At 35.3% G+C, this 25,081-nt stretch overlaps 1 protein-coding gene and 1 non-coding gene across 3 annotated transcripts in view; one reads left to right on the forward strand and one right to left on the reverse strand.

The window, feature by feature from the left end:
• Positions 1-25,081, forward strand: part of LOC111504932 (pyrokinin-1 receptor) — a 443,518-nt gene that overhangs the window by 348,373 nt on the left and 70,064 nt on the right. The gene's annotated exons all lie outside the window — the stretch shown is intronic.
• Positions 1,405-17,555, reverse strand: LOC111505660 (uncharacterized). The gene is made up of 3 exons (XR_012468050.1): positions 17,404-17,555; positions 13,072-13,200; positions 1,405-1,696 (listed from the first exon to the last, which is right to left on the reverse strand). It is a non-coding gene; the product is annotated as an uncharacterized protein (transcript).

A 25,081-nucleotide genomic window follows, 5' to 3' on the forward strand; every position in this document is an offset into this window, starting at 1 on the left:
CACCATCTTGTTGCCACCAAATTCCTTGTCGTTCTGCTATGGGAATATCTTCCATCAACTGGATCAAATCATTTTCTATAAAATGTAAATATCGCAATCCATTAAGATTTTCATTGAAAAAGTAAGGTCCTATGATGCGGCCATTGAACAATCCACACCATACATTAATACCCCAAGTAGTTTGAAAATTACTTTAGCGGACCCAGTGGGGATTTTCTTGAGACCAATAGTGACTGTTATGTCGATTCACAACTCCATTATTGTGGAATCGCGATTCATCGCTCCACAAAATTTGACTGAATATGTTAGGACTTTCATGTAATATTACCTGAATACAAGCAATGAATTCAAGTCGTCGTTCAAAGTCCGTGGGTTTCAACCTTATACCAACTGAATTTTGAATGGGTGGTATTTATTTTCTTTCAGAATTCTCTGTACATTAGATTTACTCACACCGACTTCTTCTGCAAAAGTACGGATAGAAACATGTGGATGAATAATAATATAAGCCAACACATTGCTCTCTAAATCTTCAGTTCTAACAGATCTCGTATGATGACGATGCTTTATAGTAGAAGGAAATGACCCAGTTCGCAATTTTTCTACAACTCTCGAAAAAGTCATTCGTGACGGAATGGGTCTGTCTGGAAAACGTTCTTGGTATAGACGTTGTGCTTGACGGCAGTTTTTCTGACATTCCCCAAAAACTAATAACATATCAATGCAATCACTTGGACTAAACGCGAAAGGCATACTGGAGTTTTCGCACAAAGAACACAGTTACTGTTTTGCAAAGAATCACTGAATCGAACTGACAAGTAGATACAATTCAACAACATTTGTTACTATGGCATCAACAAGCATAAGCTACTTGATGAAATTGTGCAATATAAAGCAATTCACCGTCAAGTTAGTCACATTCTCAAGAATTTCAATATTATATTCAACTGATATCGATATCGTATCGAAGAGGTGAGAATAATGGTTTGTATTCAGTAGTAGTCTAGTTCAATTTAATAAAAGATATAGACTGGATTCGTGTACGAGTAAATAAGTTTTTTTGAAACTTTATATTTAAGGAAAAGTGCAATAACTCAACAACGCCGTAACCGAATTTCAAAAACCAAACATGAAATGATATCAGAATTCAACGTAGCATCTGAATATGTAATGATATACAGGGCGTTCTATTTTAAAAAATGGAATTTTGGTCTGTAGCACCTACACCAAACACCCTGTATATTTAAAAATTATATCAAAATATAGCTCTCAAGAATTCCTAAAACTTTTGTTTGAAACATTTTTATGTATCTCCTTCAACAAACCAGATATTGCCTGTCACATAAAATGTGGGACACCCGGTATACACTTGGAACTCGATGAGGTTGAAAAATCGACAGTGACAATTATTCATTGTTTATTAGTCTACTAAATAATTCCTCAACCAATGAGTGAAACATAAAATTCGTACAACCCAAAATTTAACATCAATTACATCAATTCTCCTTTCATTATTTACTCTCCCAAAATCTTTTGTGCGTATTACATAAACGGTAGCTGCATATGTTACAGTCTACGACAGTAGCGTGACTATTCTTGATAGATTCTGATGTTTTTACCCATTCGCAAAAGTTTGTTTCATTTGTGTTATCCGGCTTCTGCCAACATCTTCTCTGCACCATAGGCATGGCTCCATCTGAAAAAACACAAATTCATTATTCAAAATAAACAAATTCAACAGAATGTCTGCCATATGAAACCGTTAATGATTTTTCAATCTTGAATTGAAATGTGGTTAAAAAATCCAACCTGACCAATAATAAATATAAAATACGCAATAAAGTCATGAGACCACAGTGTTTTTCGGAGACTTGGGAAAAAGATGACAAGTCAGATGATAGCATAAAAAGTTATAAATGAATCAAAGTAAAATCTGAGAGACGACTTAGGTGCAGAATTTTACCAATTAAGAAGCTATCTAGAATTTGGACTCATCCAACACACTTTTTCTATTTTTCATAATTCATTTATTGAATTCACCATATAATTTTTATTTTCCATTTGAATCTATTTCTACTGTTAACAACAATTTTTTGCATATCAACAAAACAGAAAACGCCTTCTCGGTTTCGAACCAGTAAAATTTGGAAAGCATATTGGAACTGAAAAATTACGTAAACAGAGCGATGTAAAACGTTCAATAAAACAAGAACACCAGTTCAATGCAAGTAATGAAAAGCGATTCTGGAATGTTCTGAGGGTAATTGATATTATTCCTCAATAACGTCATGAACTTCCCGAACTCTAGAAGAATGTTAATGAAATCAATTATTTGTTTTATCAACTCTGTGCCCAACAATGAATCTTCAAATGAGCTTTCAGAATTTTATGAAAATAGCTGATATCAGGACACCATTATCAGTTCTCTGAGAGTGATGATTTGTTTGTGTATGGAACACTTTGTCATATTAAAACTAATACGAAAGGATATGATGATTTGAAATTGAGTTTAATCAAGATTGGCGGTTTGTGTCTTGAGTTGAATCAGATTGGAGATTCCCTTACCCTTTCAACGTGTGTTCGTTAGGAAGACGAATGATTCAAAACTGAGATTGGTTGGTTACGGAATGAAGGTTCATGACCTCTATGCCATCCTGACCCTGTGCACTCCTTTCTGGCTGTGGTGTTTAATGAACAAACTTTTCACTTTCTACGGACGTCGTGCGGTCTCCCCTCGTGACGGGGCTTTCCGTCTAATGGGTTTTCACGGGTTTCCACTGGCTCGATAACTATCTGATTCTCAACCGCAGGAACTGCTGTACAGTTAACAGCTTTCAATCTCTGCGGATGGCTTGATTCCGCACGAACCATGGACCATGCACCAGCATCCTTAGGATATCATTTTGCAATCTTTCCAGAATGAAAAGATCAGTCAAAACGGTTTGTCCCCAAGCGCCTGAAGCATTCATAATGACAGGCTTGAACATCGTATTGTACAATAAAACCACTGACTCGACAACTATCTGATTCCTCAACTAGAGAGACTGCTGTATAGTCAACAGCTACAAATCTCTGCAGATGGCTTCATTCCTCACGAACCATAGGCCATTCACTAGCATGCGTAGTATATTATTTTGCAATTTTCCCAGTATTGGAAAATTAGTCGGGACGGTTTTTCCCCAAGCGCCTGAAGCATTCATAATGACAGGCTTGAACATCGTATTGTACAATAAAACCACTGACTCGAAAACTCTCTGACTCCTTCCACTAGAGACACTGCTGTATAGTAAACAGCTACAAATATGTGCGGATGGCTTCATTCCTCACGAACCATGAACCATTCACTAGAATGCGTAGGATATTATTTTGAAATCTTCCCAGAATTGAAAGATTAGTCGGAACGGTTTGTTCCCAAGTGACTTAAATATTCATAATGACAGGCTTGAACATCGTATTGTACAATAAAACCACTGACTCGAAAACTCTCTGATTCCTCAACTAGAGAGACTGCCGTATAGTCAACAGCTACAAATCTCTGCGGATGGCTTCATTCCTCACGAACCATGGACCATTCACTAGCATGCGTAGTATTTTGCAATCTTCCCAGAATTCGAAGATTAGTCAAGACGGATTCCAAGCGCCTGAAGCATACATACTGACAGGCTTGAACATCGAATTGTACAATAAAACCCCATTTTCAAGGTCGACCTTAGATTTTTTGTTGAGCTTAAATTTTTGATTGATCAGAAGATAGAATTTGGCTACCCTCGTTCGAACATTGCTCTAGATGTTCTCAATGTGGTGTACCCAGGTCAGTCGATGGTCTATCATAGACCCAGATACTTGATACGGGACTCTCCCATTCATTCTTTTTGACTGAGATCGTTACCTCCGTATCAGGAGGAACATCACGTCTCCACAAATCTATCACCTATGTTTTATCTTGGTTCACTCAGATCTTTCAGTCAAACAGATTTGAACAGGTATAGTCTATCCATTCCCAATTGGAACGGCAATGAACATAATAGTACAGTCATAAACATTTCTTGCCTGTGGCCCCTAGTCGCCAGATAGTTAGTAAACCTGCTATCAAATGTAGTTGAGGAATAAAGGCTCGGCTAGCTGGACTGGCTAAATACTAATTTTTTTGTCCGTTTCACAATATTTCTTTATCGGTGTCGTGTGTTCGTGGGATTAGGTGAGGTAGTGAGTGGTTTTGCAAACCGATTTTTGAGAACTTTTTCTAGAGATCAATTACCCCAACACCAAACTGATATTTTTGCACTTGACGCGCGTTTCGCTATCAAGGTTAGCATCTTCAGGGGAAGCCAATTGGTACTGAATCTAAAGACAAGGGTTAGCTGTTTATATACCTAAAGTTTTTTGGTTCTTTGTGGACTTTGTTTGTTGAATGATGATTATCCTAATTGATTATTCGGTAATCAACTAGTGGAACCACTACCTGCAAATTGATTTGTCCGCTTTTTATCTACTGTTGACAAGTCGAGTGCAAAAATATCTGTTTGGTGTTAGGGTAATTGATCTCTAGAAAAAGTTTTCAACTTTTACACCAAAGGTTCCAATCTCATCGTTCCAACCGATTTTTGTGAAAATCTTAGTGTTTTTGGGTACTTTCATCAATATGGCTTTCTGGAGACCTTTTGAAACATATGATAACATTACGTGTGAGAAATCTGTGTCAGTCGACAAGGATCCGGAATTCAAAAATTAGGACTGACATGTTCAAGTTCAGCGAGTAATTTTAAATATTCATGAATGCTTGAAGAAGGAAAACTGCCACACTTCACAGAATGCTATTGTGAATAGAATATGCGAGTTAACGAAACTATCTCGTTCGACAGTTCTTCAAATCATTAAAATAAAGGATAGCATTGACCATGCAATGAAACGAAAACAAAGGAATGAAAAATTTGCAAACGTTGATGGTGCTATAAAAGATGTGAATCGGCGAACAATTTATGGTATATACTAAAAAGAATGAAGTATCAACCTTGGAAATGATTTGGTATAAATACTCGACTATCCCGATTACAATTACAAATCTTTAGAAACTCTACGAGGTGTCTTATTGTTTTGTGGTTTCAAATATTAAAAAGTTGAACAATCGAATGGTCATAATGGAATAGACACGCATTATTCAACTACGACAACAATATTTTAGGCGAATGAAAAGCTACCGAGAATCCAGCAGACATATAATCTACCTCGACGAAACTTGGTTTGACATCCATAATGTTAAATATGGCTGGGTAGACGAAACCAAGTATTATGCTTTGAACACACCTTCTAGGGGAAACGTGTTACAATTTGGCATGCCGGGAATGAAAGTGGTTTCGTACATAACGCTTTGCTTCTGTCGGCCAAAAATATAAAAGATTCGTCTGCTGATTACCACGAAGATATAACTGCGGCTTTATTCGAAACCTGGTTCAGTGAGCAGCTTCTCGCAAATGTTCATCCAAACTCGGTTATTGTTATGGATAACGCTTCGTATAATTCCCGATTATTGACTACAATACCAAACAATAACACGAAAAAAGCAGATATTGTTGATTTCATGCGAAATCATGACATGGAAATACCCGAAAAGATTCCAACGAAAAAGGTATTACTGGCGACCATAAAAGAACGTAATTTGAAAAAAGAATATATTATTGATTCGATGTATGAAACACGTGGTCACATTCTCTTATGTTTGCCTCCATACTATTGTGTGTTCAATCCAATTGAAATGGTTTGGGCCACAATAAAAGAAAGCTTGCGGAAATGTAATCAGTCACCGACTTTGAATGCTGTAGTGCTTGACAATATAAGGCGAGTGGTGAATGAAGTAGGTAATAGTGATGTGTGGAGAACAAATACCATGTGCAAAGTTCCATAAATCCGATCGTTATTCAACCCGATGATGATTCCACCTCATCCGAATATAGCGAAGAAGAATTTTGATTTTTCTAGTAATTTTGTTGGCCTCTATTATTTTGTAAATATATGTTTGGCGAGAATTCGGTGTGATTATTTGTGTTTGAATTGCATTTTAGAGTTTTTGACTCGGAAATCAACTACCTTAAATTTCGAAGTTTTTCATAATTACCCATGGTGGAAAAATTCAGTTGAGATAACTTTTTCATGGATTAATCAATTGCTATGATTGTAAGAATAAGTAATTGAAAAACTACCAGTTAAAAATAATATGCCGACGCCTATGTCGAGGCGGGAATTCCTTCTCTGTGCTGTTCCAATTGGTATTGGAAATACTATACCCGCGTTCAAGTTCGTCCAATGCACGTTGCATGTAGATGGTCCCCAATTCATGGTCCATGGAAGGGGCGTGGAGCGTATCACCGGCGTGAAGAAAAACCGTTACGTGATTGAACCTGGGAAGGTCGCTCACGTAGACGCTGTAGAGTAGTGGAGACAGCACAGTTACCTGGGGCACTCCAGCTTGAATTTTGTAATTTTATTTATTTTGATATGGTTAGCTCAAATGTAGAGAAAGTTGAAATTATTTTATAGACAAGCTAATCGAAATCATCATGTGGCCGCAAGATTATTTAATATTTTCTAAGACAGACCAGTTTCTCCCAGTCACGTGAAAAGTACTATGCAGAAATTCACTTCAAATTTTAGCGCAAAAGTCATTCAAAAATCTAGCTACTCATTCATTAAAACCAAGTGTTCGGTACCGTTGCTGTTTAACTGAAGTGATTAACAATCGCTATAGGGAGAAAAAAATCAACAGTGCATAGAATTTCAATAAATTCCATTTCTTCAGAATCATTCTTGTACATAATGATCCGGATCGAAGTGCTGTGATTCTATGGAACAATTATTTGCCACCCAAATCAACTACCTTTATTGGATACGTTTCAGTGATGAGGCAAATTTATTTCTGAATGGTTCTGTCAGTAGACACTACTGCCAATACTGGAGTGATCATAATCATAGGTGGATTAAAGAAGTCCATACACAAAATCCTGATAAATCAAACGTATGGGCCAGAAGTATGGGTAATACGGTAATTGGTCCTTTCTTCATCGACTTAGGTCTTACTGGACTTGCAACTTTTGAAATAAACTATCCCGCATGGGATTCTATCTTGAAAATGATGCCTTAGACTTCGATACAATTTTTCAGTAGAATGAGGCATATCTATACTGAAAGCAGCTTCATCAGGCCAGAACCTGTCACTGACATCGCTTTTGGATTTGTCAAACAAAGATTGAACACCTGGCAAGAAGATTAATGGACTTCTAGCAGAATCTGCCAGGAGTGGCTCACTCCAAGGCGTGTATTCACGCCTTGGAGTGAGCTTGATACCAAACAGTTGTTGGACTACAGTAAGGATAACTCAAGCCTTCTCACTGGTTTGAGAAATTATGAAACAGCAGAGCACATACCTTGTCCTGCCCCTCTGGAAACGAATCAGGTACTGTTACCATTATCACGAATGTAGTTATTTCTGCTACTTACTGTACCTAAATGATTTGTCCATGGATTGTACTTGTATGTGAAAAGTGATAACAGAAATGTGTGAAAAGAAAATTGAAGCCAGTCTATCTCCAGCTGTTGTTTTTATTCAAGGAACCTTAACATGGCGCAGTCAGTAATTGAAAGTAGTATTTCATAGTGATTAGTGAATAATAACAGTTATGATATGAGTGACTTCAGAGGGATGGCCCCCATGGATTTTTCGGGACATATCTCCAGAAACTGGATCTGAAAATTATTTAGTTGCCTCGGAAATGGGAAAGAAGGATGAAAAAATTCAAATAGCCCAACGTCTCCATTACATAGGTGAAGAAGGTTTTGTTATTTACAATACCTTCGCATTTGAGAATAACACCGAAAAAAACAAAATAAAAAGTGTACTGGCAATGTTCGAGAAATATTTTTTGCCGAAAAAAATCTTTCCTACGAACGTTATAAATTTTTTACGAGCAAGCAGATGCTAACGAAACAATGGAACAATTCGTGACGCATCTCAAGACTAAAGCACGTTCTTGCGAGTTTGGCGACTTGAAGGAGAGCCTAATTAAAGCAATTTTCACCTGTGGACTACAAGTCTTCGAGAAAAATTACTGCAAGACGACGAGATGGATTTAGAAAAAGCCGTGAAATTATGTATATCAGTCGAGAATTCGAAACAACAGTCTAATATTATTACACAGGCTTCCTGTTCATCAGATTCTATGGAAGTCCAGGCATTAAAAGAGTGTAGGAGTTTTAACTCTACTAACAAAGGACAACAAGAGAGCCGGACACCTCAACAGACAAAATGGACCATACCGGGAAAGAGAGCTTGCTATCGGTGTGGAAGTTTTCATGGAAAAAACCAGTGACGAATCATCCTGATTTCATCCAGGATTTGGAGACCAGCTCCCCTACCCTTTTGGCTGATCATTGGCTTTGAGAGGGGCCAATGGGTACACGACTGATTGATGACGGCATGAAGTCCTTAGACATCGGTGCCGCCCTTCACGGGATACCCCTACCTGGCTGGGGTGGGATGGATGAAAAAGTTATTCATCCTTTAACGGGGGACATGATGGCCTCATTCGACAGAGTGTCGGGGCCTTCTATATCGGGAGGGGTCGTCTACAGCATAATCTGTGGCTTCCCTAACTAACGGGTTTTCGTGAGTTTCCGTTTTTTCGAAAACTCTCTCATTCCTCGACTGAATGGACTGCCGAATGGAAGGCAGCTGCAAATCTCTGCGGATGGCTTCATTCCGCACGAACCAAGGAGCATTCACAATCATCCTGATTAACTTATTCTGCAACCTTTCCAAAATGGAAATGTTGGACGGAGCCGCTTGTCCCCAGACGCCTGAAGCGTACATGATGACAGGCTTGAACATCGTATTGTAGATCGTGATTTTGTTCTTAAGACTCATTCTGGATTTCCTGTTGATCAGAGGGTACAGACTGGCTATCCGACCCTCGATCTTGGATTTAACGTACATAATGTGCGGGTTCCAAGTGAGCCTGCGGTCTATTAGAAGGCCGAGGTACTTTACCCGCGCTTGCCAGTCAATCTCCCTTCCAGAGATTCTCACTTTTCTGGCCGGAGAAGATAGTAATCTTCCCATGGTTATCGCCTGAGTCTTTTCCGGGTTTACTCGGATCTTCCAATCGAGGTACCAGCGCTCGAGGTCGTCCAATGCTCGTTGCATGTAGACGACGCCGAGCTCTCGTCCCATGGAAGATGAGAGAAGAGCCGTGTCATCGGCGTACAGGGTGGAAAAAACCAGTGCGCGGCATACGGTAAAAAGTGAAGTGAACGCGGCTACTTGAATCGTTTCGCAATGATGTGCTTACAAAAAAATGTGAATATGGTGGAAGGAGACAATGATGAAGGTAGTGAAAATGAAAATTGTCTATTCATAAGGTCTGTAAAAGGTACAAGCCGCATGAATCACGGTTTGCATCCCTGTCAATAAATAATGTATTAATCGAATTCAAACTAGACAGTGGAGCTCAAGTCAATCTGATATCAGTAGATACATTAAATACTATTAATTTCAACCCTGAATTGATAATGATGAACGAAGTTCATTTGAAATCATGTACAAATAATACTTTACCAACTCTTGGAAAATGTGTTTTGGATTGTCAATACAAAAATAAGTCCTATAGATTGCAACTTTTTGTAGTTGAAATGGGATATCAATGCATGCTTGGTTTAGAAACATGTGAGGAAATTAATTTGTTAAAACGCATGATGTTGATAATTTTGATTCTGATGATGATTTGTCAATGACCGCGTCTGATAAGACATTGTATGAAAACCAGACAGATTGAAATATTAATAATAACTTATTTTATGGGGCTGATTAATCTTGATTGAAATGAAAATATATGATCATGTTTGTTTTTATTTTATTCGAATGATTAATGTATTTCTCAACTTGTTCAGTTACTTTTGTTATATATATAAAAAAAGGAGGTGTCATGAATATAGTTATTTCTGCTACTCACTGTACCTAAATGCTTTGTCCATGGATTGTACTTGTATGTAAAAAGTGATAACAGAAATGTGTGAAAAGAAAATTAAAGCCAGCTGTTGTTTCTATTCAAGGAACCTTAACAACCATCTGCAAACGAAAGCAAACGAAACTCATGTTTCTGGAAACTATTGGAGAATGGATACTGCAACCTTTGAGACATTATTGTCTATGGTGAAAGAAAGATTAACAAAGCAGCACACTGAAATGCGAGAACCAATCTCCAGAGGAACGTTTGGTAGCAACGCTCAGATTTCTTGCAATAGGCAGATCTTATGAAGATCTAAAATACTCCGTTGGAATTTCTGCTCAAGCACTAGGCTTCATAATACCACATATATGTTCTGTCATTCCGGTCCGCACCAGGATGATACACCTTTTTGCAATATTGAATCAAAGCTCCATAACCCTTATTCTTTAAATTTTTGTTTCCATAAAGCTGGATGACTTTTATACATTTCTATGAACTCAGTTAAAAACTCTTTGCCCATAAAACGACTGTTTAGAAAAAACTGTTAACTGTTAACGTATGGTACCAAGAAACAACTGTCGACTTTAACTTTCAGACAAGTCTCTGCATGATAAGACCGTAGCGTGCCTGGCCCGTGCTTAACCATTAACGCACAGATTTATCGACAGACTGAAACCGTGCTGGCTAAAGTCTTCAGACAAACCTCTGTGTGTATGGCGGGCTATTCAATTGCCGAAGCTACATTTTTCCATCTTCACTGACTTCTGAGAGATCAACCCATACTAAGACTTTTCGGACACTCGGTATATCGCAGACGTTTAACAACATTTGTTTTTGTGAACAAATTAGCTTTCTCATTCATATGTGCAAGTTTTCGATAATGTGAAAGGTACAATTCATAGTCACTGATAAATTTGTTTACAATTGCAACAGACCATTATTTGTCTGATATGGTAGATAATATTCTTATTATGTTTCTCAGCTCCCTCTTTCCAACTCACAACAACAGACACATTTTCATTACTAATTTATATTTCCAGTACCATTACCAAGTGCCACTACTATAACTGTTGATAATTAGTTCTTGTCTATACTCAGTGCCGTTTGGAGATATTTGAGGTCTTTCTGAATAGTCTATGATAAACGATTGTTTTCAGTCGAATTGTAAAACTGATCCACTATTTCTGGGTAATACCATCATAAGAGCGTAGACAAACTCTCAATAATGAAAACTCCGGTGAAATTTATCTATTGAAAACACTTTTCCATTACCAAAACTATACAACTGTCGCCGGATGCTCGTTTCGCAAACTAAGTCTGCTCAATTATGTCCCCAGTCATTTCTCAATAAAAACAAGAGCCACAGGTTCAGATGAAATTAAAATAGATATGCTACTTCTTTGCTGCCCCATAATACTACCATATCTCACTAATATAATAAATTCATGTTTGCAAAATAAAAATATCCTGAAATGTGAAGAGAAATACTGGCATACTGGCTCTTCCTAAAGTATCTAATAAAAATACTCTCAACGATTTGAGCTCCATAAGCATGCTACCTACTTGTTCAAAGGTATTGGAACAAATTATGAGTTTTCAAATCAAATGCTATTTAAATTCCTTTAATATTTCACCAATCAACCAGTCAGGATTTCGTAAAAAACACAGCTGTACAACTGGTCACTTGAAAATAACTGATGATATTTTCAAAGCTGCTTATCCAATTTTATTTGCTATTTTGAACTTCATCGAGTTCTCTGAAGCTGCTATAAATTTAATCAAAAGTTATTTTGAAGATCGCTCACAGTTTGTGGAAACTTCGAAGGGAAAATCAAACAGTGAATTTAAAAAATTTGGAGTGCCTCAGGGATCTACACTTGGACCGTTATTATTTTGCGTAAACACTTGTGATCTAGTATTTGTTTTAAGACATTGTAATTCACATATGTGTGCGGACGACACACAACTATATATATCATTTAACCCTAATGACGTTGCTACTGCTAATCGAAAATTGAATGGAGATCTAGCTCGTCTCATTTCAGCATCTGTAGCTCATAACCACAAAATCAATTCAAACAAAACTAATCTGCTTGTTTTTGGTTCTAATCGTAGCTTGGTGGAAAGATATATTAACATTGTTATTGGTGATACAGTAATATGCCCTAAGAACGTGGCAAAAAAATTAGGTATGAAATGGGCGTAAATTTAAGGTTTACAGAACATGTCAAAAAATGTGTTCAAAGAAGTTACATGAGTTTGAAAACGCTTCATCCTCATTGTCATTTATTATCAATAAGTTTGAAAATAAAATAATAAATGCGCTTGTATTGAGTCATTTTGCATATTATGATGTTGTGTACGATTCATGTCTGGATAAAAAAGCATTTTGAGAATTGAAAGGGTTCAAAAATCATGCCTTAGGTATATGTGGCATTAGAAAATATGACAAAATTTCATATAAACTTAGGGAAACCGAATGATCAACTTGAAAAATTGACGTGTTTTACACTCGGCTACCCACTTCCATAAAATATTAATTAAGAAATGTCCATCACATTTTTATAACAAAATTAAATTTCATAGCGATGTACATACTTTAAATTTGAGATTTGAGGGGTTACTTTTTCCTCCGCCCCATCGAACCACTCTATATCGACGATCCTTCAGTTATAACATATATAGTTTATATAATAATATTCCACAAAAATATAAGGTTAGTAAAGTTTCCTTATTTGAGTGCTATTAGTCATTAGATTAGATTTCATAGATTTTATACTTCTGAAAAATTTTCAGGATGAACATTTAACATGTTTTCCCTCCCTCTTCCCTCTCTCCTTGCTCTTTTTTTTTTCTTATTTTTTTTTTGTTTTTTCTCTAGTTTAGTTCTTTCCTTCAAGGCTAGAACTAAGATCAACAGTACCCTTGTGGTACATGTTGTTCTCAGCCTCATTTGTAGTTTTTTATTAGTTTTATAGATTGAATAATTATTGTGTTTATATGTAATAAGGAACTACAAATAAAGATTATATTATATTAAATTGGAGAAAATTATATCACAAAATTGTGTACTTACTTTGGTACAATATAAAAGCTTCATAACAGTAACTGCCATAACAAACCTCAGTGACACCAGTGGCTGCAACAGTTCCACAATTAGATAGTGGTCCTCCCTCGCAGGTATAGCAGTCATATGAGCAAAATGCTGCAAATAAAAAATAATGGAGCTTGAAAGTACCACCTGGGTTATTGGGGTATTTGTACATTCGGTACATATTTAGTCAACTTGCAAATAAACGATACACGTTTTCAATTTCATTATCTGAAGATATATGATTCCCAAAACTAAAGTTGAAATGTTCGGCAATCCCATTCAGTTGAAAAGTACTTATGATGCACTGTTTGGAACCTTTGGTTCCAAACACGACACGTGTTTCGATCACCAAGTGATCATCTTCAAAGAGGAAGATTAAAACTGAGAACTTGTGCGAGCTAATCCTATTTATGCTATAAAGGTAACCCATACAGGTAAACCATCCAGGCGTACCAACCATACAGGTAAAAATTTTAATTTCAGAGTAGGCAATGTGGTTATATAAATTTTATTTACAAAAATGAGAAGTTGAAAAAAATTACAAAATTGAAGAAACTAAAAGTTAAACTTTCCCTCGGTTATCTTAAAGGCGCGATTTTGTTCCATCCTTTACATAAAAGAGGACGTATGCTTCTCCACTCACAAGCGACTTTGGTGAAATTGGTGACACGTGTGAATCGTTGTATTTGTGCCACGCGCTAGTATACGGGTGTCTGCAGTATGCTGTATAATGTCCTCTGTTAGTAGTCCCACTGTGATTTAAAAGTGCATATAGATTATAACAAGTAGCCACATTTTCTCCTGCAAAATTGTCCATATCCAATCCTTCTAGAGGAAATTCGATGACATCATTCAATTTGCCTCTACTTTCCGTTGGAGAGAATCTTTTTAAATGTATTACTAAAATATAGGGAAACTTGTGGATTGATAGGGACTTTATGCATTTTCTCCTTTCCTTGCATTTCGAACACGTCGGTTTTTCAATTCCATCCAAAGTTTCTTCTCTTGTAAAATAATCTAAGCATTGCCACAAACTAAATTGGTCGGTTCTTTGTGTTATGGAGAGAGACAAATCCCAGAAAGGATCAAATGTTACTGAAGAGTATCCACAGTGTGTGCATTTCATCGTGGATTTCAATTGGCCAACGAAATTATCTACAATCTTAGAGTTATGCATCCTCAAATATGTGAGCCATGACTCTTGTGCATTTCCGCTGTCGCTCAATTTTTCGTCAATCTCCGTTAAGATTGGTTTAGGTTTCTCATTAATTATATTAACCTCTTCATGTAATCCTTCTAAAAGATAACGGAGAAACTCCTGGGCGTCTTGATGGGAATTACCCATGAATCGAGGAGCAAAACTTTGAATCTGATTTTTTAAGGAGGCTGTATTTACTACTTTATCAAATGAATCTTCTGACCACAACTCCTTGATGACTTCTGCAAACGATTTTATTAAAGCACCCTCCATACTAGAAATACTAGTATTGATATCTTTCATGAATTCATCCTTTTTCAAATATTCCAATAACCATCTCGTATTTGATAAACATTGAATTACGCTGTTCATGAAACAGGTGTTACCAATATTTTTTAAACCATTTAACCCAAAGGTTTTGACTGAAGAATTTATCACTGAACAATCCGAAATATCTTTGAATCCCATTTGAGAATTTTGCTGAGATAAAGTATTTTTTTCATTTGCTTTTATTTTAATTTCATTAAGTGGTTTCTTATTACCTCTCTTTTCTTTATAAAATTGGTTTTCAGGAAACAAGTAAATTTCATCAAGTTTTTTGGAATCAGGGAGAGTACCGAAAAACGAAGCTGCATTTCCTCTTTGGATGGCAATACTAATTTTCTGAATGAGAAAAGATGTGGCTCTTGATTCGTGGGTTTCATCGGTTACCTTTTTTCCAATTTCATTGATGAAAGATAAGGCTACAGGGCCAAAAACACCAAACGTTTCAATAGCTATTGGGCGAAAGATATAATTATTTCCCAAATTCTGATATTTCCGTAGTTTGGAACTTTCTTCTATACCATACAGGTATACCAACCTGAATTAATTTTACCTCATCTATTATTTTACAATATATGTATATATAAAACAATTTTCAGCTATTTACAATATTGCCTATCCAAATTTATTTTTGCAATGTGTGCTTATGTAGTAATCAGTAAACCCAACAACATTATTTTATTTTATTTTAACAAGTTATATAGTATGCTCTTTAGTATAGGTCCGTCATTGTTATTAATAATATTATTGTGTTTACTTATTTCTACACTTTCATAGGCATCTAGTTGTCTGTTGTTGTTAACTTGTCTAACTAATCTTAATGAACTGAAATCTATGGAATGGTTTTGTTGCAAAATATGATGAGCGACTGCTGAATGTTCAGGTTTTCCATATTTCAAGTGTGCTATGTGTTCCTTATATCTTACTTCAATAGATCTTTTTGTCTGTCCATAATACTTTGCATTGCAGTCCTTACATTCAATTTCGTGAATTCCAGACTTTTCCGAATGCTCGACTTTATCTTTTGAACTTCCCAAAAGGGTCTGTAGTGTATGACTTGTTTTAAAAACCACCTTCATACCTAGTTCCTCGAAAATCTTTCCAAAGTTCCTCGTATATTGGTGGTATAGAACTGAGATGTATTTATCTTGGTTTTTGTCCTTTTTGAAAGTCGAGATTTTGTTCGTCTTTTTCCTTATTATGTCATCTACAATACCCCTCGAGAAACCGTTAGTGGCTGCTATTTCCTGTATTGTACGTCTTTCTTATGTGAACCTATCATGTGTTAGAGGAAAAGTCAACCCAGCACGTTTGTGCTGTCCACAGTGATGTGAACTGTAATATACCTGTATGTGCTTGTTTCTTTTCTAAATATATCGTATTCTAACCCTCCATATTGGTTCCTCATTACTAAAACGTCAAGAAATGGTAGTTGTTCCTTATTTTCCAACTCATACGTGAATTTTATTGATGGACATCTATTATTTAAAATGGAAACAAAGTCGTCATTATTCGATTTTTTGGTATCGAATATCGTGAAAATATCATCCACATACCTTAGCCAAATTCTAGGAAAATACTTCGACTTTTCTTTGGTTTCCATTTCGAATCTGCTCATGAACAGGTCTGCCAGGAAGGGGGACAAGGGGTTTTCCATGGCCGTTCCTTCCTGTTGTTCATATAAGCAACCTTCTACCTAGAACCGATGTATATGAAACAAAATCGGTTACAGGTAGAAGGTTTATGAACAACAGGAAGGAACGGCCATGGGCAGACCTGTTCAAACAAAAAAAGGTTAAAAAATGACAGCCGTCATTTCTTATTGAATATTGTCTGTATGCAACGCGAGAGCCTAGTGCAAAGGAAATAAAACCAAAACGGAAATCATATCCTTTGGGTGACGTCAGTTAGTTGTTAGGTGAGCAATAACAGATTTAACACCGGTTGCACAAGAATAACTATTTAGTATACAAACTGAACATTGAGCAGAAAGCTTTTTAATCTGTTGATCACAGAATGAATATGACTTATGGCACACATATGAAAAACATATTCTTCATTTTTGAATACAGTTTTTTTCATTTACATTAATGATTTTTCGTAATTATAGAATTCATCAGCATGGATTATTGAAAAAAAAACATAATGTCGGTCCACAAAGACCCCTAGATACCAATTTTGAATGAAATCACATAATAATATCAAACATCAATCGTTATTATAAATATTCATGATTTCTAATCGAAAATTCTTTATATTGGAACTCACAAACCGTACCGCTTGTTCATCAAATCTGAGAATAAATCACAAATGTCTTCATCTGATTATATGAAGCAAAGTTCATTACTATTAAAATTACCATTTTTCATTGTTATGAATTAGTTCACTTGAAATAATTTAATTTTAACCCAGTAAACCACGCGCTTTAATATAAAGCCATACTTGAATAAAATCCTAGTACCACAAAAATGTGGTTGGGTTAATCGCGAAGTGCGTGTACGGCTGGACTAAAGACAGTTACTCAAATCTTGGTTCGAGAATTATAGTCTGATATTCTAGTAAAGTGCTTCATTTGAGTCGAAAAACAATCAAGCCAAGAAATTCTTTGCCTGAAAAATTCATGTAGAAGTCGCCGCTTTCACCTGATAATTTTACGAATAGGTAACTCACTGAGAGAGATAAAGAGTTTTTGAAGAAGATACATACATAATGTATGTAATAAATGCACGTGTTTAGATACTCAAATCGATAGTGTTTTAATGAAAAGTAGGGAATATATTAATCATACTGACCTTTTTGACAAAAGAAAATAACCAGTAACAAATCCGGAACAACAAAACGTTTCATTTTCATTCTAAAATTATTTTCATAAACTTTTCCAAATGAATAATAACCCAAAAGTGCTACTGATAAATATGAAAATATGTATTTAACGATAAGTTTGCTAATTACCTGACTAATTGTGTATTTGGGCGAGTGTTTATCAGTGCACTAATAATTATTCAGGATTAGGGTTTTACATGAAGGTCTCCTTATTTTTGACATCAGATCGAATGAATTAAATCGGCAAGTCACAAAATCTAACTCTCATCCTCTGAATGATTTCTCATAATTCTTCGACAGAGAATAATTCCTCATACAAAATCATTATTTCATGATATCATACTACCATTTGTGAGGGTAGAAATTCAATATTTGGGATATGGCTATCACAGATTCCTTTTAGGTCGACAACTCCAACGTGGAAAGAAATTAATATTTTATTCGGTTTAACGTAAATTGAGGTCATTTGGAACTTCTGACGATCCATCTGAAACGTTAGATGGAACCCTGCATATATTTTCAAACCATTCGATGAGACATAAAAATTCTTCTTTCAAATGGATAGCACACGGTTTCTTACTCAGAATGGTGGCGTTTTCTATGAAACCAACTTTAAATGTTCATAATATCGTTTACTTCGACTATACATTGTGTTATTTTTCATAAAATACAATTTATACATTTTCATTTCAAAAATCTCTACAGAGAGTGCTATTTTTCAAACTCTAATATTGATGAATGGTATGAACTAAATGAATAATGAAAAACTAAATTCTGTTCAATTACATTCCGAGTCAATGAAAATATTTTTTGATATGTACCGCTCTTGGTGGAATCAAATGTTCCAAGTCACTTGAACACCCCCCGTGAAAGTATCTATAGATGCTCCAATCTTTCTTCGATGGTCCAGGCCAGGGGTCTCCAAACTACGGCCCGCGGGCCAAATCCGGCCCGCCAGTGTCATCAATCCAGCCCACGACAGCCAATGATTTATTGTCATCAATTTGACTCGCGACAGCCGATGATTACCTAATTGTTGTTACTATTGCTGTGATAAGTTGAAGAAGAAAACACAGAATGATAATTACTCGGTTTTATTTACTTACAAGGTAAAACTTAACGACAGAAATGTTGACAAAGAAAACAACTTAATTATCTAAGTTTGAGCATATTGATAACTAACAAATAATTGAAATGAATCACAGTAAAACAAAAACAATAATGAGATTTATGTAATTGTAATTTCCACCGACAATACTTTGTAGTTGTGGATCAATGTTACTTGTACCAATTATCAAAGGAGATTTAAGATGCTCATCGGTTAATTGAGATCTATGAACATTCTTTGTGTACTTCATCTTGGAAAACGTTTTCTCACACAAGTAGGTAGTACCAAAAACAGAAAACAACCCACGAGCAAATTTATGCAAATTATCAAATTGTTCCAGTGGAAGACTCTTATAAAATTCCAACAAAGATGAATTTTGATATTTGTTCTTAAGCATATCTCTGCACCGTAAATTAATAATTTCCATTTGGACTTCCGGAGCCAGGGTTTCAATGTCAGAATCAAAAGGATTTTGAAAAAGCTCAATTTCATTCGCAATGACATCAAAATCTGAAAAGCGAGTATCAAAATTTATCTTCAAAGCACTCAAAGTTTCGATTGCAAAATTGACGGGAAATTCAGTCTCTGTAGTGTGGCTGAATATTTCACATGTTTCAAAATGTGTAACATTTTTTACGTAATTGCAATTGAAATAATATTATTTTCTGCCTGTCCTGCAACAGTGGCGCGGGGTTCCACATCTCTATTTAGGAAACAGATAGAAATCTAAATTTCTATATTACCTTATTACTCGAGCTTGACAAAATAAAAATATTGGCGGTCACACAGGGTGTTCAATTTTTTCTGGGCGGATCCCAACTGTGTTTTTTCAAATGGCAACCTATATTTTCTATCTTTTTTTCGGTTTCTACATAGAAAATAAAAGACACTTCATGTATATCTTCGCTTCGAAAATATTGACGATTTTCGAGATATCTAGCATGACAGGTTTTTTTTCCAATATTCGTCACCCAGAATATTTGAAATTATAAAGTTGTGCCAAGTACAATTTAATTTTTTTTTGTCAAATATTCTACAGTGGTAACTCTCTCAAACGATGTATCTGAAGTCGACCTCTGATATACAGGGTATGAAAAACCGCTTGCCACATATTGTAAAGAAAAATTTGCAGAATCTTCCTTATTTTGAATGGAACACCCCGTATATTATGGATCCATTAGGAGCGTCAACAAAACATCTACAGATTTCATTGAGTATTCCCTATGGCTAGGTTCAATAGTTTTTCTTAAAAAAAGCATTTTTTTCGAAAAATGGTCGTTCTTCCTATTTCTACGCCATAAACTCGATGAAAGACTTTTTTCAAAGCGAAATCCATTTGACGACTGATAAGAATGTACGAAAGATATCTCATTTCAATTTTGTACATTATAGCGTGTCCTATATAGTTTTTCTTATTTTTATTTATTTTTTTTCTAAAAATGACAACTCTCTATTGTATCGCCATAATATCAATGATTTTTTTACTGTGAAATCCATATGTGACGGTTGTGATCGAGATATATATTATGTTTATAACACATTTATTCTCTAAATAGAACACCGTGCAATTTCTTCATTTGATGCATAGCTTTTGTCCAAGCCTTTCCTTAAAATATCGCCCCATGCCTAAAATCACCTGTTGCTAGATAAACAAGTTTTGAATTACACCGCAAAATGTACGTTCTTGAATAATTCCAATAATTTCAATGATCTCGAAGTTTGTGCCATATTTTTTCGGTCTAAAACAACCTCAGCAAATTAAATAAAATTAAACGATTTGTTGAAACTGGATGTATCAATTATTCTAAACATGAGCGCATCAAGCCAACTACTAATGAAGATAATGAATTGCAAGTTCTTCTTGCTGTTGAAGAAGATTGGTGAAGTAGTGGATATAAGTGAGAGATCAGTGCAACGAGTTTTGAAGAAACATCGCTTTCATCCATCTCATACTACTGTATACCGATTTTGAGAAAAGAGTGAGATTTTGCAATTGGGCCATGGGAAAAATTCGTCGAAACAAATATTTTTTCAATAACATTTTATGGACAGATGAATCGACATTCCATAAAAATGGATTTGTGAATCGACATAATTACCATTATTATTATTCGACAGAAAATCCCCACCTATTGAGACAGGTGGACCATCAATATAGGTGGTCGATAAATGTCTGGGGAGGCATCTTTGGAGAATATGTAATTGGTCCATACTTTTTTCAGGTACATATGAATGGAACAATGTATGTGCTCCTGCTCACTATTCGGCAGAAGTGAGAGATTATCTAAATGAAATATTTCCCAATAAATGTATAGGACGGAATGGGCCTGTACGGTGGCCCGCTAGATCACCAGATTTAACAAAACTGGATTTTTTCTTATGAGGATACATAAAAAATATGGTTTACATCAAGCCACCTAGCCACCAACTTTTTCCGAAAATATGCAACTTACAATTACGGCAGCATTACACCAACTGTCTTGCGCAGGATAGATCAGTTCTTCAAACATAGACTTCAGCTCTGCATTCAAGAAAATGGAAGACATGTTGAACATATTTTATAAAAGTTTCGTTATCAACCTTCATTAAACTCTTTCTTTTTCAGTTTTGTAGTTTATCAGTTGACAAATTTAAATATCTAGAACTTAAGCCCTGAATAATTCATGAATATACACCATAACATGAAAAAATATTAGTTTTTTCATTTAATCTTATTTGGTTTGATATTGCACGATTTATGGGAAAAATTCCGCATCCAATGAAAACAATAATTTTCCATTTAGAAAAATGTGATAGGTACAAACATTTATTTCGTAAAAAAATATTTGTTTGGACACGCTATAATGTTCAAAATTGAAACAAGATATCTTTCGTACATTCTTATCAGTCGTCACATGGATTACGCTTTGAAAAAAGTCTTTCATCGAGTTTATAGCATAGAAATAGGAAGAACGACCATTTTTCGAAAAAAATGCTTTTTTAAGAAAAACTATTGAACCTAGCCATAGGGAATACTTAATGAAATTTGTAGAGGTTTCGTTGACGCTCCTTGTGGATCAATAATATTCAGGATGTTCCATTTAAAATAAGGAAGAGTCTGCAAATTTTCATTTACAATATGTGGCAAGCGGTTTTTCATACCCTGTATATACCGTGTTAGGAATCACACGTTAAAAGGTAAGACCTCGTTAATCCTTAGCTGGCACAAGTTTCGACTTCTGAGGGTTGTCGTAGGTAGGGGTACGACAGCTGGTTAACGGAAAAACAGATTTAAAACAGATTTTTTATATTACAGGTCAACTTCAGATATATCGTTGAGAGTTATCACTATAGAATATTTGATAAAAAAAATACAATTAGACTTGGCACAACTTTATAATTTGAAATATTCTGAGTGACTAATATTGGAAAAAAAAACTGTCATGCTAGATATCTCGAAAACCGTCAATATTTTCGAAGTGAAGATATTCATAAAGTATCTTTTATTTTCTATGTAGAAACCGAAAAAACGATAAAAAATATAGGTTGCTATTTGGAAAAACACAGTTGGGATCCGCCCAGAAAAAATTGAACACCCTGTGTGACCGCCAATATTTTTATTTTGTCTAGCTCGTGCAATGAGGTGATATTATATAAATTTTGATTCCTATCTGTGTCCTAAATTGGGATATGGAACACCGCGCCTCTTTTGAAGGACCCTGTATATAGATTATCACTGTATTCATTTTCGAATTACCGAAATTATACCCATTTGTCGGAGTCGACCGCTGTTGAAACAAAAAACATCTCCCGTCGCTTCAAATAATACATATAAAATATATTCGCAAAGAGACAGAATCAACAAACTTTCTCGAAGATAACAAATATATTCCAACGAAATCCATGTCTGCAATTTGGCTGGATACCCAAAGAATTTCTCATTAACTTACTCGTTCTCTTTCTATCCCCGCCTAATAATAACTGACCTTTCTGTTAGTTTTTCAAATCAGACAGTCTTGTGAAGCGATGTTCATGAACTGGAAAGATGCTTCTTCTAAATGATTTTCACTCTCAGATTTGAAATTTAAATAACATATATATGTTTTCTATTGCAAGTTTTTTATCAGCAATGTTTATTTCAGAAAAAATTCTTTTACATTTTGCACATATAGTCAGTGAGCATACTTGACGACTGGCTATAAATCGTCATCTGAAGGAAGAATTCATTCAGGCCAGCTTCAACTCCCTACACTGTAGATTAATGGACTAACGCCTATTAGAAAACAACTACTCCCCTGGCTAATACCACGAAGGGCGTTGGATTATATCCGACAGGTGTCAGTGCAAGATTATTCACAGGCAGTTGGGGCGATGACAAACCTGTCGTTTGTTGTCCGCTTCAGCTTAATTTGAGGAATGGTACTCTGAAGGGATTCGATTTTCAATTATCGGAAATCATCGACTTTAAGTTGATGACAGACAATACCTTGCACTGATGAGTGGCCAAACAGCCTGAAACCGGTCTGTAAGTGAGTTCCAATAATTCAAAATCAATTGCGGCAGTTGTTTCGAAACAGCATATGCAGGAACAACTTCAGTGGAGAATTCTGCACTGACACCTGGCACTCCTCAAACTGAATTTGTCATCCTGTCAGTCAGAACGTCTCAACTCCGAAGCTTGGTGCACTAATATTAATGTGAACTATGTTCAGTTCAATAATTATGCGACAGCTAGTTTTATTGTCAGATAAAGTCACATTCATGGTGGCGTTATGATTTCAGTGAAACGTGAATTAGCCTATAAAAATATAAAAACGATAAGTAGCGCATCAAACGAAAGGCACATAGAATGTTGTGCGATACAGTTATCAATCGGCAGAAATAAATATTGTATAATAGTTATGTGCAGACCTCCAAGTGGTGATATCAATCAATTCATTACCCAAACAACACAAATACTAGACCATTGTACAAAAAATTTTAATAGTATAATTTTGTGTGGAGACATTAATATTGATTTTTATATTGATTCCAAAAAAAAAAGTTATTTTTTTAGATCTCATGCAATCTTTCAACCTATGTACAAAGAATACCCAGCCAACAAGGGTATTCAAAAACATTAACAACAAGCACAAACATTTACTACTTTTTCACTAATTTGCCCAGTGGAAACTATAATGAAATTAATCATGATCTGAATTTGGCCGATCACTATGGCCTTGAGTTGAATATAAAAATGAAATTATGCAAAGCCACCCATCAATTTTCAGGGAGAGAAGATAACATAAAAAACTTACAAAATCATTTAACAGAGGACTACTTTCTCTTTTTAAATACCTTTGTTGACATGAATGAGATGTATAGAAGCTCGATCTCTATTGCTCACTTGTAAAAAGAAATGAAAATGAAACAATAAAGAATATTGGATAAATAAAGAAACCATAGAAATGGGGAAAACTTTGAAAAATTTACCCTGGCTCAAAAACAATTTCACAGATGAACACTTAGAATTGAAATACAGAGATTTATCAAAAACATATAGGCAAAAAATTAAACTTGATGAAAAAGCATTTCATCAGACAAGCATAGAAAATATGAGCAACAACCTGGACAAACAAAAATATGTCTGGAAACTTGTGAGAGAAAACACTGGTAGAATAAAAAGTTAGTCGAATATTGAATTGAAAATTGGCAGTGAAATCATTGATGATGAAAAAATGGTTGCTGATAGTTTTTCAGAACATTTTTCAAAAAGTGACAACTTGCAATAGAATATCGTTTTGGCATTGATCATATTGAACCACGTACCAAGTGCAATTTGAATTTTAGTAATTTCTTTTACTTCAACCCGGTTTGTAATCAAGAAACTGTACAAATTATAAAAAATTTGAAAAATTCAAATTCAGTCGGAGTTGACTGCATCTCTACACAATTGGTGAAGAGAATAGCTTTGCAAATTACTCAACCGCTCACAAATATAATAAATTCATCTATTGAGTCGGGCATATTTCCTGAAGAATTTAAACTTGGCCTGGTAACTCCATTTTATAAAAAGGACGATCCTTTCTCAATGAATAACTATAGGCAAATAACTGTATCCAGCAAAGCAAAAGCAAAATATAAATCAAAAGCATAAACAAAATAATCGACAAACCTTGACAAACATAAAATAATTAAGGACTCACAAAACGGGTTCTATCCTGGGAGATCTATTTGTACATTTGTTGAGTATATCTATAAATATCTCGATAGGAAAAAACTTGTAGGCGCCTTTTTTTCACACGAAAGCTTTTGATTGCCTAGACCTAGATCATACTGAAACCAAACTGTACTCAGAAGGAATTTGTGGAAATATACCTACTGAAGTGGTTCATGTCATTTTTGAAGCACAGAAAAATTATTGTAAAACTCAATGGAGCACGATCTGCATTGCATAATATCGATATAGGAGTACCACAAGGATCTATACTGGTTCCATTGATTTTCCTTATGTTCATCAATGATTTGTCAGAGTATATGAATGCATTTCATTTCAATCTGTTGCATTTCATAGGGAAAAT

This window comes from Leptinotarsa decemlineata, unplaced genomic scaffold (assembly GCF_025532065.1).
Source record: "Leptinotarsa decemlineata unplaced genomic scaffold, Ldec_3_MD MMD2_tig00026374_RagTag_RagTag, whole genome shotgun sequence".
NCBI classification, from domain to species: Eukaryota; Metazoa; Arthropoda; class Insecta; order Coleoptera; family Chrysomelidae; genus Leptinotarsa; species Leptinotarsa decemlineata.